At 28.6% G+C, this 12479-nt stretch overlaps 1 long non-coding RNA gene across 6 annotated transcripts; it reads left to right on the top strand.

Moving 5' to 3' along the window:
* Window positions 1-513: 513 nt before the first annotated feature.
* Window positions 514-10402, top strand: LOC101504985 (uncharacterized). Of its 6 annotated transcripts, XR_012161602.1 has the most exons (6): window positions 514-834; window positions 1044-1430; window positions 3787-5418; window positions 5642-5762; window positions 7089-7237; window positions 10200-10402. It is a non-coding gene; the product is annotated as an uncharacterized lncRNA (long non-coding RNA). The 6 variants fall into 6 exon arrangements; XR_012161601.1 differs by lacking the exon at window positions 7089-7237 and having other exon boundaries at window positions 515-834; XR_001144587.3 differs by lacking the exons at window positions 7089-7237; window positions 10200-10402 and having other exon boundaries at window positions 515-834; window positions 1044-1141; window positions 1255-1430; window positions 5642-6204.
* Window positions 10403-12479: the final 2077 nt, after the last annotated feature.

The raw sequence follows: 12479 nt of genomic DNA, 5'->3' as shown, positions 1-12479 counted from the left end.
AAAATTTTTAATCATGCATAAATAAAAGTAGGGGTGAATAATATATCTAAACTCGACCGATCCAATGCTAGAATTAAATTTGCAAACGAATTTCTTCTGGTTGGTGGATTAGATGTGTGAAAATAAAGGATTTATATGAATTTCATATAGTCGAGTTTAAATAAGTAATTTGAACACGAAATCCAACTGCTTAAATTATTATTATTATTACATGTAATATTTATTATTTAGAAAGAAAAAAGAGGAGACCTCAAAAAAGAGTTTGTTTTACTTTTATTATTACATGTAATATTTATTATTTAGAAAGAAAAAAGAGGAGACCTCAAAAAAGAGTTTGGGTTACTTTTTACCGACCGAGCCACCACAAAACCAAACATCATACTAAATAAATACATGTTGACAATAAAAAAATCATAGCTTGATTAACTAATATTGTTTAATAATAATAAGATTTACATGCGAGGATGCAAGTTGATTGAGTGAGATATAAAATAAAATATAAAAGCGGAATATAAAAGGTGAAAAATAATGGTGGAGAGAAAGAAAAACATAAAGGTGGAGCTGTGAAGAGAGCGAAAGGAAACCCTAAGTAGCGGAGCATTTGGCATCGATATTCGGAACAGAGAAAGACAGAGTTAACTGTCCTTTTTTATTTCAAGATCGGAGCTTGTAGACATGGCGACCGCTGTTCTCTCCAACATTAGCCCCACTCTTGTTCTCTCCAACATGTATCAAAGACCTGATACGAACCTCAACTTCATCAACCCTACCCCTAATCAACCTCAACCTCGACCTGAATCTCTTGACCCCGACAAGCTCCAAGAACACTTCGATGTATGTTTTATTTTATTTTATTATAATCCTCCTCTCCCCTTTTTATTATAGCCCTCACACTCACTCTCGTCTCTCAACCTCATTCTCGCTGCCTCGCTCTCGTCTCTCAGACTCACTCTCATTCTCGTTATTGCATGTTTACTCTGTTCACAATGGAATGATGTCTTTCGTCTTTACTTTGCAAAGTTTTAATTTGTGTTTATTTGCAGGATGAGCGTTGAAGCGTTGAACTGCGATGCATGAGAAACTTTTAAAGAGAAAAAACCCTTGGTTACGATGGATGGAGAACTGACTACAGACAATTAATGTAAGATTTTCCTTTTTTATTTTTTATTTTGATTTTTCATTATGTTAAAACTATTCTCAAGTAGCTATTACATATTTGAAATTCATTATCACAAAATCGATTCCTTGGAGTAGCGCCGATCTTATTTATTACTTTTATCTAATGAGCGACCAAACCAAAGTTCAAGGCGAAAAGTGAAAATGCGTTGTTGGATATAAATACAAAGAAAGAAAGGGAGCAAGGGAGAAGAGAGCAATGTTCCGTGTGATAATTGAAAACGATGGGATAATGGTCATATTATTTTGACAAGGTTAGTCTTTATATTTGTGGCGTTTATAGTGCAGATTAAAATGATGTCAATTTATTATGTATAATTTATTTATTGGATTCTATTATGCCCTTGACATGCAATTAATGATATTTACATTCTAAAAAACAAATCATCCTAACTTAATCATTATTGTGAAGTGGAAATGATAATGGAGTATCATTCTTTGTAGATTATCATATATGGTGAATCATATGATGGAGAAGTAATAGCATATGATTCCCAAAGCAATTTAGAAACCAATTGTCAATTATTGTTGATTAAATTATTTCTGCTGCTTGTTAATAATACATAAGCTTCTTTGTCATAAGTTATCTTATATGCCATTTCATTCTGTTATTGCATCATTTATTTAGTTCTTATTTACTTTTAAGTGTTGGAAAATGGCCGTTAAATTCGTTTAGTATCTTGTTGTGCAATTTTTTATCATTCCTCTTTTAGCTGCATGAAAAAGCAGATGTTTTTATGTTTGGTTGGATCTGTATGATACCCAAGTCGGTGTCATTTAATTGATTATTTGTCTCAATTGCACGTCTTAATATGATCTAACTACGAGTAGGTAATTCATGGTTCTTGTGCTCGGGTTGGGTTTGAATGATGTAATAGTTTAGTGTGATGGAGAAAAAGTTCACAGTTTCTTAGAGGTATATTCTAAAAATCAAATATAATTTATTTTAACTAACTATAAAAGAAATAAAAAATAATTGAATATAAAATACCAAATATAATAATACTATTATATATTATATATGAAATGAGTACACATATATTATAAATCTTCAAACAAACTTCAATTTTTTTCTCACCAACTAGATAATCTATTGAAAAATCATTATATATTTTTTATGAGAATTTAAATATGTATCACGATTGAAATATTTTTTAATTAAATTTTATTTATCTCTCAGTCAAACTTTAAAGTGACATGATCTATTTTTGTCGAGAAACGGATTGTTAAGAAAAAAATTATATACAAAATGTCTACTTTTGTTTTCATTTTCTAAACAACTCCTCAACTTTGTCACCCAAAAATACAAACTTAAAATAATGATGGTGTATGACAATATGGTGAACTAATATTTTAGTCCAACTACAATAATCAAGATTAACAAAAAATAACAACAAAAATTTTTAAAATAAAAATTTGTGTTTGATTACAACAACAAATAAATTCTAAAAATAATATTCTTATTACATTAATATATAAGATAAGCAACAACAAATTAACTCTAATTAAATGTTTATTTTTTGTGATTTATACCTTGTAAATTTTATTTTATTTTAAATAGTCCTTAATAGTCCCTAAAGTTTTAGTCATTTTTTTTTATAAAAATTCGTCAAGATTTTCAAACAAAACCCATAAAATTAATTATATTCTTCAATATTATACAAATTTCATCAAATTCGTAACTCAAATCTTGAAATAAACTCATATTTTCATTATTTATTTGATGTTATTAAAGATGAAAATATGAGTTTATTTAAATATTTAAGTTATGAATTTGATGAAATTGCATTATATTGAGGATAATAATTAATTTTATGAGGTTTGTTTGAAATTTTTGCAAAAAAAAAAAGGAGAACATTGTTGATATTTTAAAACATAAAAGATCAAATTGTCACTTAAAATTCAAAAAATGACCAAATAAAAAAAAATATATATAAAAGACTAAAATGTTAACTGAAATTAAGTTAAGGGATCACAATGATATTTAAGCTAGATTTTTTAATAAGAAAATAATTGATGACTTTATTAATGTTGTTGACTATGTATTTTTTTAATATTTAAAACTAAAAAACAATCAATTTATTTATTTAAAAACAATAATTCACATTTAATTAAAGAGTCTTAACTAAATTATTTTCACCTTCTATCTCTTTAAACCAACAAATCCTACCCAAAAAAAAGTTGTTAGATAGTACAGTACAAAAAAAAAAAAAGAAATACATCACATAAGAGAAAGAACGTGATAATCAATATTATAAAGATGACATATGTAGGAGACAAATTTGAAGAGAAATAATTGGTGTTATTAATTCTATAATGAAACGAAGGATAGGAATGAGTATTCTCACCTCATAGAATATGCTATGCGTTCAAGATTTTATGCTAGCTCCCAAGTTTACATAAATTATGTTATAGTCAAACTCGTTTTTCTATTTTTCTGTCGAAGTAGTTAACTATTTTATTCTAACTTCAAGACTATTTTATTTTAACTTCAAGTTTTCAATGACTAGCAGTGTAATGATAGTTTAATGGTATTATTACACTGATATTTAAAAATAACTGTAGGATTTTGAAACTAAGTGACAAAGGGAAAGCTGTTGATTAATGCAGGTTCATGTTTCAATATATGCTGCAGCGTTTCCTGCAAGTTGTGAGAATAGAAGAGAATGAGCTATTGTTGGTGGCTTGTTGACTTGCGTCCATCTTCTCAATAGTCATACCATAACAATATTATTATGGTTTGAATGATAGATGATAAGGATATTGCGTGGAAGTCTGATTTACTTTATGTGAGTGAATGAATTTGTGATATAACTCTGTTAGTTGTCAGATGTGTCAAAGACTATATGTGCGAAGACATAATTTGCAAACGACAGATTGGATCTATTTCTACGTTTCAAACACGGGTAATACATCATTTGGTGGATATTATGATCTGTTGTATTTGTTGGACGCGCTGCATACCAATCTCTAGACATCTTTATTCATGTTAGTTTCTTATTATCATTATTCTAGTTTGAGTCCAACGTCATTTGACTATCAAAATATTGGGTCATATTTGGAATATCGTTCGAAGGTTTACCTTGAGAAGAATCTTTACCCTTTTATTGCTATACATCTAAATGAGATAATCTATAAAAGAATGTGTAATGTTAACCACTCAATATTATTTTTGAAGTTAAAGTGGTTTTGACATTTTTGTTAACAATGTATCAGAGTCTTTTGTAGATTCTTTCAAGCAATGTTAAATGCATAACAATTTGACACAATCAAATTGAAGACATTGTACTCTATAATAGGATTAAAAGGGTGAAGATTCTTTTTGAAGATAAAATTTGTTTATTCTAAATATGACCTAAGATTCAATCAACTGGTGTTGTAGAATAATGATATTCTATATGACGACTAAAAGAAATAAAGGTGTCCAAACATTGGTATGTAGCGCGTCCAACAAATACATATCATATCATATCCACCAAATGGTCAACGAATGGATGGTGTATTATCGGTTTTGACGCAGAGAAATAGATCCATCATTTGCAAATTTTGTTTTTGACATCTCTGAACACTAATAGAGCTATGTCTCAAGTTAACTTCACATGAACTAAATCAGCTTTCAACACAAAATCCTCATCATTTATTCTTCGAATCATAATGCTATTGTTATGGTATGATTTAACAAGAGGATGGACGTAAGTCAACAAAAATACCATAATATGTCTTATGTCTGGACATGCATTGTATCACAAATATATGTTATGCCGCTATGATTACACATTTTACCAAGGAAGAACTTTAATGCGAAGTTTATTATTTTTTATGATTGCTGGTAAGTTCTCTTAAAAAACCAAACATTTTTTTTAGAATGTGAAAAGGAAAGATTTTGTCGGGATTTATGTCGTTGGAAAGCAGAAGAATAGCAATTATTGTTGCAACATGGGCAGGAAAATGTTATGTCCATGAACGGCCATGGCTTTCTCTGGATTAGTTCAAATAATTAAAGAGTTGTTTTGGCATATGTTTATTCATTGTATTGAGTCCAAAAATTCCGTGTTCAACCTAAACTGAATTGAATGAAGACATTGTTCTTTACATGGGTTGGCAATATCGATGGTCTTAGTAAATAGACGATTATGCCAATGTTAACCCGAGTAGAAGTCATTTCATCTTCGTCTACATTCTAGTCGTGGGTCGTTATTTTGCCAAACCATTTGATCTTATGGCTGCTCCAGGTGAATTCAGGTTAGTTAGATAGTTGGAGTTGTTCTCATTGTACATTATTAAATATTATCTTGCTTTAAATATGTTATCTTTCGAGCATCTTGATATGTTATCTAGTCTTCGCATCTTGATATTTGGGCATTTTTTGCTGCCATTCTTAATAAACAACTTATTCTCATATCTCATAAATTGCCTAAGGTATAATCAATAATTCGTGATCTAATGAATAACTCTCTCACAACAGGGTATTCCGACGACCTTTTCTTGGAGTTGAGGCTACAAATTTTTACGCAGCTGATATATCTCTCATAGAGAAGATTATTCAAAAGATTCTGAATATTTGCAATGGGGTTTTTGTTGAGAAGGTATACTACCTACCTAATTCTCACGCATCTTGCTTTTAATGCATTTATTATCATGAAGTTCGAACAAATATTTGATTTAGTCTTTAATATGAACTGATAATGCTTCTGATTAGTTCGTTTATAAAGGTTGAGCAATCGATGGGGCAATTTAGAAACAAATTGTCTATTGTGGGTGATTAAATTATTGTTGCAGCTTGTTAATAATACATAAGCTGTTTTGGCAGGAGTTCTTTTATATGCCATTTCATTAGTTCTTATTTTGTTTTGCATGTTAGAAAATGGTTGTTAAATTAGTTGAGTATTTGTATGATTGAAGAAGAAAAACACCCTTTTTGTGCAGTTTGTATCGTTTATTTTTTAGCTGCTTGAAAAAGTATTTCTTTTTATGTTTGTATGAATCTGTATGTTACCCAGGTTTCATTTATTTAATTATTTGTCTCAATTGAACGTGTTATTATGATCAACCTATGCGTAGATAATTCAAGGTTCTACTCGGTTGCATTTGAATGAAGTAATAGTTCAGTGTGATGGAAAAATAGTTCACAATTTCTTAGAAATTAAAAAGAAGTCACAAAAAAAATTAAATTAAATTAACAGAAAACTGAAGAAAACAAAAGATAAAAGAAGTAAGCTAAAGAATGAAATAACAAAAAATTAAACTAAAAGAAATTAAAAAGAAGTAACAAAAAAAAAAAAGAAATGCTTTATTAAAAAGAAATAACAAACATTGGTACGTTTTGCAACATATATATTTATTTATTTGTGGTACATTTAGGCCATTGGATTTGATATGGTCTATATTCCTCGTACACGCAGGCCATCTCCTAGAGATTATATTTATTTACCTCATTTGAAAAGAATCTTCATCCTTCGTTGATATCATTGTTGTAGTCAAGTTGCTATACAACTAACGTTGAGTTCATGAGAAAAGGAAACAACCTTTGTAGATGGCCTCCTACGTGTACGAGTAATATAGACGATATGCACAAAATGACCTACATGTACCACATATAAATAGATCATCTGATGCAAAATGTACTAGTGTTTGACACAGATAAAGATAAATAGATTCTTGCAAATTCTATGCACATGTTTTTGACACATCTGACAACTAACAAAAATCTATTTCTCTGCGTCAAACATTGATACATTTTGCAACATATAGATTTATTTTATCTGTAGTACATGTAGGCCATTCAGTGATATGATATTAGACCATTCGGTGGATATGATATTGTCTATATTCTTCATACACGTAGGCTATCTTAGGCTATCTTCTAGAGGTTGTTTTTCTTTCTCATTAACTTTAAAAAAAAAATATCACAGATATCTTGCAAATTCGTTCATAGATTTCATAAACAACGTTAAGTATATAGCAACTTGGCTACAACAATTATAGCTACGATTTGGGCCTTGGATATTAAAGACCAATACTCTAAAATGGAATAGAAGGGGGAAGATTCTTCTCAAAGGAGGTAAACTTTGACTCTAATTTAAGTAAATAATCTATGTCCCATTGTTTTCATATAAACTATATCATTCAGCACAACCTTCATCATCTATCATTCGATTAATGTTATGGTTTGATTTATGAAGTGCGCGAGTCATCAACGATACACCGCTTTTTTCAATTCCCATAACTTGTAGAGAAAACGTTGTAGCATAGGTTGAAACATGAAACTCATTTACGACGTTAATCATCTTTACAATCCATGTAAAAGACTTCACATTTTCACTTAATTTATCAAACAAAGAATCTTGCAGTTATTTTAAAATATTAGTGCTATAATAACATTAAATTATCAATACGTTGTTAAACATTGAAAACTTAAAATTAAGATAAAATAATTTTGACAGAAAAATGAGTTTGATTAGTTTGCATATAGCTATTTCAAAACTCATGTTATATGCGAACTAGTTAATGACATGAATTTTGAAAGAGCTACATGCGAACTAGTCAGACTTATTTTTTTTATTTTTGTGTCGAAGTTTTTTAAGCTAACTTTAAGTTTTCAATGTTTAGCAACGTAATGATAGTATAATGTTATTATTGCACTAATATTTTAAAATAACTATATATTCTTTGTCTGATTGTGAATTTCTGAAACCTAAGTGAGAAGGTAAAGTTTTTTACCTGGGTTGTAAGGCAGATTGTGAATTTCTAAAAGCTAAGTGAGAAGGTGAAGATACATGGGTTGTAAGGCTGATTAATCATATTTCAATCTATGCGTTTTCTTTGCAAATTATGGGAATAGAATGAGCGATGTATTGTTGATGACTTGCGCACCTCCTCTATGTAACTCAAACCATAATAATAACATTATGGTTCGAAGGATAGTTGTTGAAGATTTTGTGTTAAAAACTGATATAGTTTATATGAAACCACTTGGGACATATATTTGTTAGTTGTCAGATGTCTGTATTCGTTGGATGCTCTGCATATCTCTAGCTTTTCGTCTTAGTCGTCACGAGAACGCCCTGCCTATCAATATCTACCTTTATTCAGTCATCACTGGACATGTATTGGATATCATTTTTTCAGCTTGAACACAACGTCATATTATCGAACTTTGAGTCATATTAGGAATCAGATTATTTCCTTAAGTTAGAGTCAACAAAGTTTAGCACCTTTGAGAATAATCTTCATACTTCTATTTCCTCTTGGAGTATCAGTTTTAATATCCTAGGCCAAATCGTTGCAAAATGAATTTGTAAGACACCTAACTTTGCTGAAAGAATTTATAAACGAATTTATAAGACATTTGTAATATTAATTTAAAGTTAATAAGAAAAGGAAACAACCTCTAGGAGATGACTTACGTGTAACACAAATAAATAGATGCATTTGCTGCAAAATGTACTAGTGTTTCACGCAGATAATTAGATTTTTGTAAAAACGCACATATGTCTTTGACTTATCTGACAACTAACAAACCCATGTCCCAATTTGGCTTCATATAGCCTAAACTATATCGGCGATGGACACAAGTCACAAACAATACCTCGTTGTATTCCATTCCCATAGGAAAAACAATGTATCATATGTTGATACATGAACCTCATTTATTATATTAATCACAAATTGTTAATTATATCGTTATTATTATAAAATGCTACGAGGGTATTCAAAAGGAAGAGCTCATCTAAATGATAGAAAGAGTTTCTCCTAACTGGAATCATATCTGAAAACATCTTTAATTTTATCATTTGTTTATAATTATATAATTTTTTATGGTTGTTTTTTATTGAGCTGACTTTTGGAAATATAATGCTCAAGTGACTGTAAATGACATCCATTCATTTAATTTTACTTTGAATAGTTATGATTTCATCTTGCTCAACCACTATGTGTCAAATCATTTCATTTCATCGTGTTCATGTGAAAGTTAAAACAAAATTTGACTCAATAGTTTATGTTTATATAATTGAATTTTATTTTACTAAATTACATTTTTATTGTTATTTACTTATTTAGAATCACACTCAAGTCCCACAAATATATGTTATGTTATATTCTTAAACTATCCAAAGTCAACATATGTCTTTGTTGGTTTTAGGGACTTGAGTGTGACTCAAAGCAAGTAAATAACAATAAAAATGTAACGCAATAGAATGAAATTCAATTATATAAAGATAAACTATTGAGTCAAACTTTGTTTCAACTAGCATCATACAAATAGGATGAGATAAATGCTTGAAACATAGTGAATGGACATGATTGATTGAATCTCCAACTAAATAAGAAACAACCATCAAATAAAAAACAATCGTCCAATACATACATAATTATTAACAAATGATAAGGTTAGAGATATTTCAAGATATAGTTTTCATTTAGGAGTTCCTTTTATCATTTAGATGGACTCTTCTTTTTGAATCCCCTCACAACATCATCTAAAAATTATAATAATGTAACTAACATTTTTGTGATAAATTCAGTAAATGAGTTTCATGTTTCAACATGTTTTATATGCAAGTTATGTGAATAAAAGAAAACAAGGTATAATTGATGACTTACGTCTATCTTCTCGATTAATTGAACTATAACAATAACATTATGGTTAGAAAGACATAGGATGAAGATTTTGCATCGAACCATATCGATAACATTATGGTTAGAAGGCCATATGATGAAAATTTTGAGTGTTGAAGGCTGATATAGTTTATATGAAGTCAATTTAGGACATAACTTTGTTAGTTGTCAGATGTCAAACACCGCATGTGCTGTTAAAGAATCAATTGTATAATGATGGATTTTCTTATTTAGATTAGCTACTTCAATTAAAAAAAAAAAAAAGGAATTCTTATTGTAATTGCCTGGATTTTGTTCTCACTATCGCCACCAAGGGTTTTTCCTCTTTAATCATTACAATTCTTGCTGCTGCTATATAGTGTTGGCTTCTCTTTTATTCTCATATCATCTTTGTCGACTTTCAGGGCAAACACTATACAGCAAAGTTTATGTTCTATTTCTGCTAGATAGTGTGTTCCTATTGTGTAGGGAGGACATGTCTCTTGGATCTAAGGCCAAGCCGTAGGCAATTGAAAAGGAAGGGTCCATTTATGTTTCTAATTAGGTTTGTATTTGATATTTGATGTTCTTTCTGGATTCTCTGTTTTTTATTGAGCTAACTTTTGGAGATGACTTTTAATTCAAACCCTAGCATGAAAATAACTAGAGTTTAAGTTTAGCTTGTGACTAGATTCTAGTTTAGCACGAATATCCTGACCAAACTAAATTAGATAGAGGATTAATGAATTTGGATAATTTAAGAAATATGTAGGTGTTTAATTATGATAAGGGATCGCACCAATAATCATTTATTGCACTTGAAACAAAGCTTGACTCAATATTTATTATTTATATAATTGAATTTTATTCTACTGCAGTTGAAACAAAGCTCGACTCAATATTTATTATTTATATAATTGAATTTTATTACGGGGTTTTACATTTTTATTGTTATTTACTTACTTGAAATCACATTCAAGTACCTAATACCAACAAATTCAAAGACAAGTGATAGAGAGTGGATTGAATTAGTATTTGAAAGAATTTTTTGAGACATTTCATCAAGAATTTAATGTATTAAAAATAAGTTGAGATATTTGATTAGAATTGTTTGTACTTTTTAAACAAGGTGTAGAAATCTAATGATATTCAATTAAGACTTTTTGCAACTTACAAAAAGTCTTATTGTATTAAATTTATTTCAAATTTTAATGGAATCTTTCCAAAATAGATTTCACGGGAATTTTTTAGTGAATTTTTAGTAGGAAAAATTCTACCTGAGACTTCGTGGTTCTCATTTTTCATTTCTTTAATTTGCTCTCTTTGCCCTACTCTCTCAATGCATCCTCGAATAATAATAATCTAATCTTCAAGATAACAATTATATAACCATAATTACATATTTTGATAATAAATTTTAAAACAAAAATATATTTACTAATCTCCTTTTTACATCTTTACAAAAAATGTAATATAGAGAACAACGAAAATATTGCATTTAAATTTAATGATTATTAAAATAAAAATAAATTGTTAATTTATCCTGACATTGTAGTAGATTATGATAATAAAATACATTATAATGGTAATGCAACTAGTTGCATATAAATTTAACGATTATTAAAATAAAAATAAATTGCTAATTTATCCCGACATTGTAGTAGATTATGATAATAAAATACATTATAATGGTAATGCAACTAGTTAATGATATGAATGTTGAAAAAGCTATATGCGATCTAGTCAAATTTATTTTTTTATTTATCTCAGCAAATAGGTAGTGCACAATATCATATTTGTCGAAGTAGTTAATCATTGATGCATTTATTTTATTCTAACTTTGAGTTTTTAATGCTTAGCTATGTAATGGTGTAGTTTAATGTTACAACTCCACTGATATTTTAAAATAATTGTAGGATTTTTTGAATTTCTAAATTTCTGAAACTAAATGACAAAGTGAAGCCTTTTACATGGGTCTTAGGAGGTTGATGTAGTAAGTTATGTTTCAATGTTATAGCTTTTTCCTAAAAGTCGATGTTATGATAATTTTTTCTAAAAGTCGATGATATGAGGATAGAAGAGAACGATGTAGTATTGATGATTTGCGCTCGTACGCTTGGATATGGAACATAAATTTGTTGGTTGTCAGAAGTGTCAAACACGACATATATATTTTGAATTTGCAAACAAATATTTCTTAATGTCAAACACTAATATATATGTTTGCAAAAGTTGGGGTACTCGTCGAGTTTGATGCCTCTGAACAATTAACAAATCTATATTCCAAGGAGTTAACTATATAAATATAGAAAATTATAAAATTTACTTCAAGGTTATATTACTAAAGAAAACTAATCAATTTATTTTTTATCAATTACTTATTTTAAAATTCTCATTTCACAAATTTTTTTTTTTTTATATATAAAAAATATATTACTATTGTCTCCAAACACTTTAACATCTAATTGTTATTTTAATTATAAAAAAAAACATAACCAAACACATTAGTAAAAGTTTTATTAATTTTACTAACTTAAACTCTAATAATTTTTTTAGTGTTAGTTTAAACTCATTTATTTGAAAGTATACTTAAACACATACAAAAATTAAATTTTTACATTATGACATATCACATTTGGTTTTACTAAAATTTTTGGGAGTTTGATTTCATTTTTTGTTATTTAAGTTACTAACTCCTCCACTTT

Source organism: Cicer arietinum, chromosome 8 (assembly GCF_000331145.2).
Source record: "Cicer arietinum cultivar CDC Frontier isolate Library 1 chromosome 8, Cicar.CDCFrontier_v2.0, whole genome shotgun sequence".
Classification (NCBI taxonomy): Eukaryota; Viridiplantae; Streptophyta; class Magnoliopsida; order Fabales; family Fabaceae; genus Cicer; species Cicer arietinum.
The sequence above is the reverse complement of the archived record's forward strand: the minus strand, read 5'-3'. Positions and strand labels throughout refer to the sequence as shown.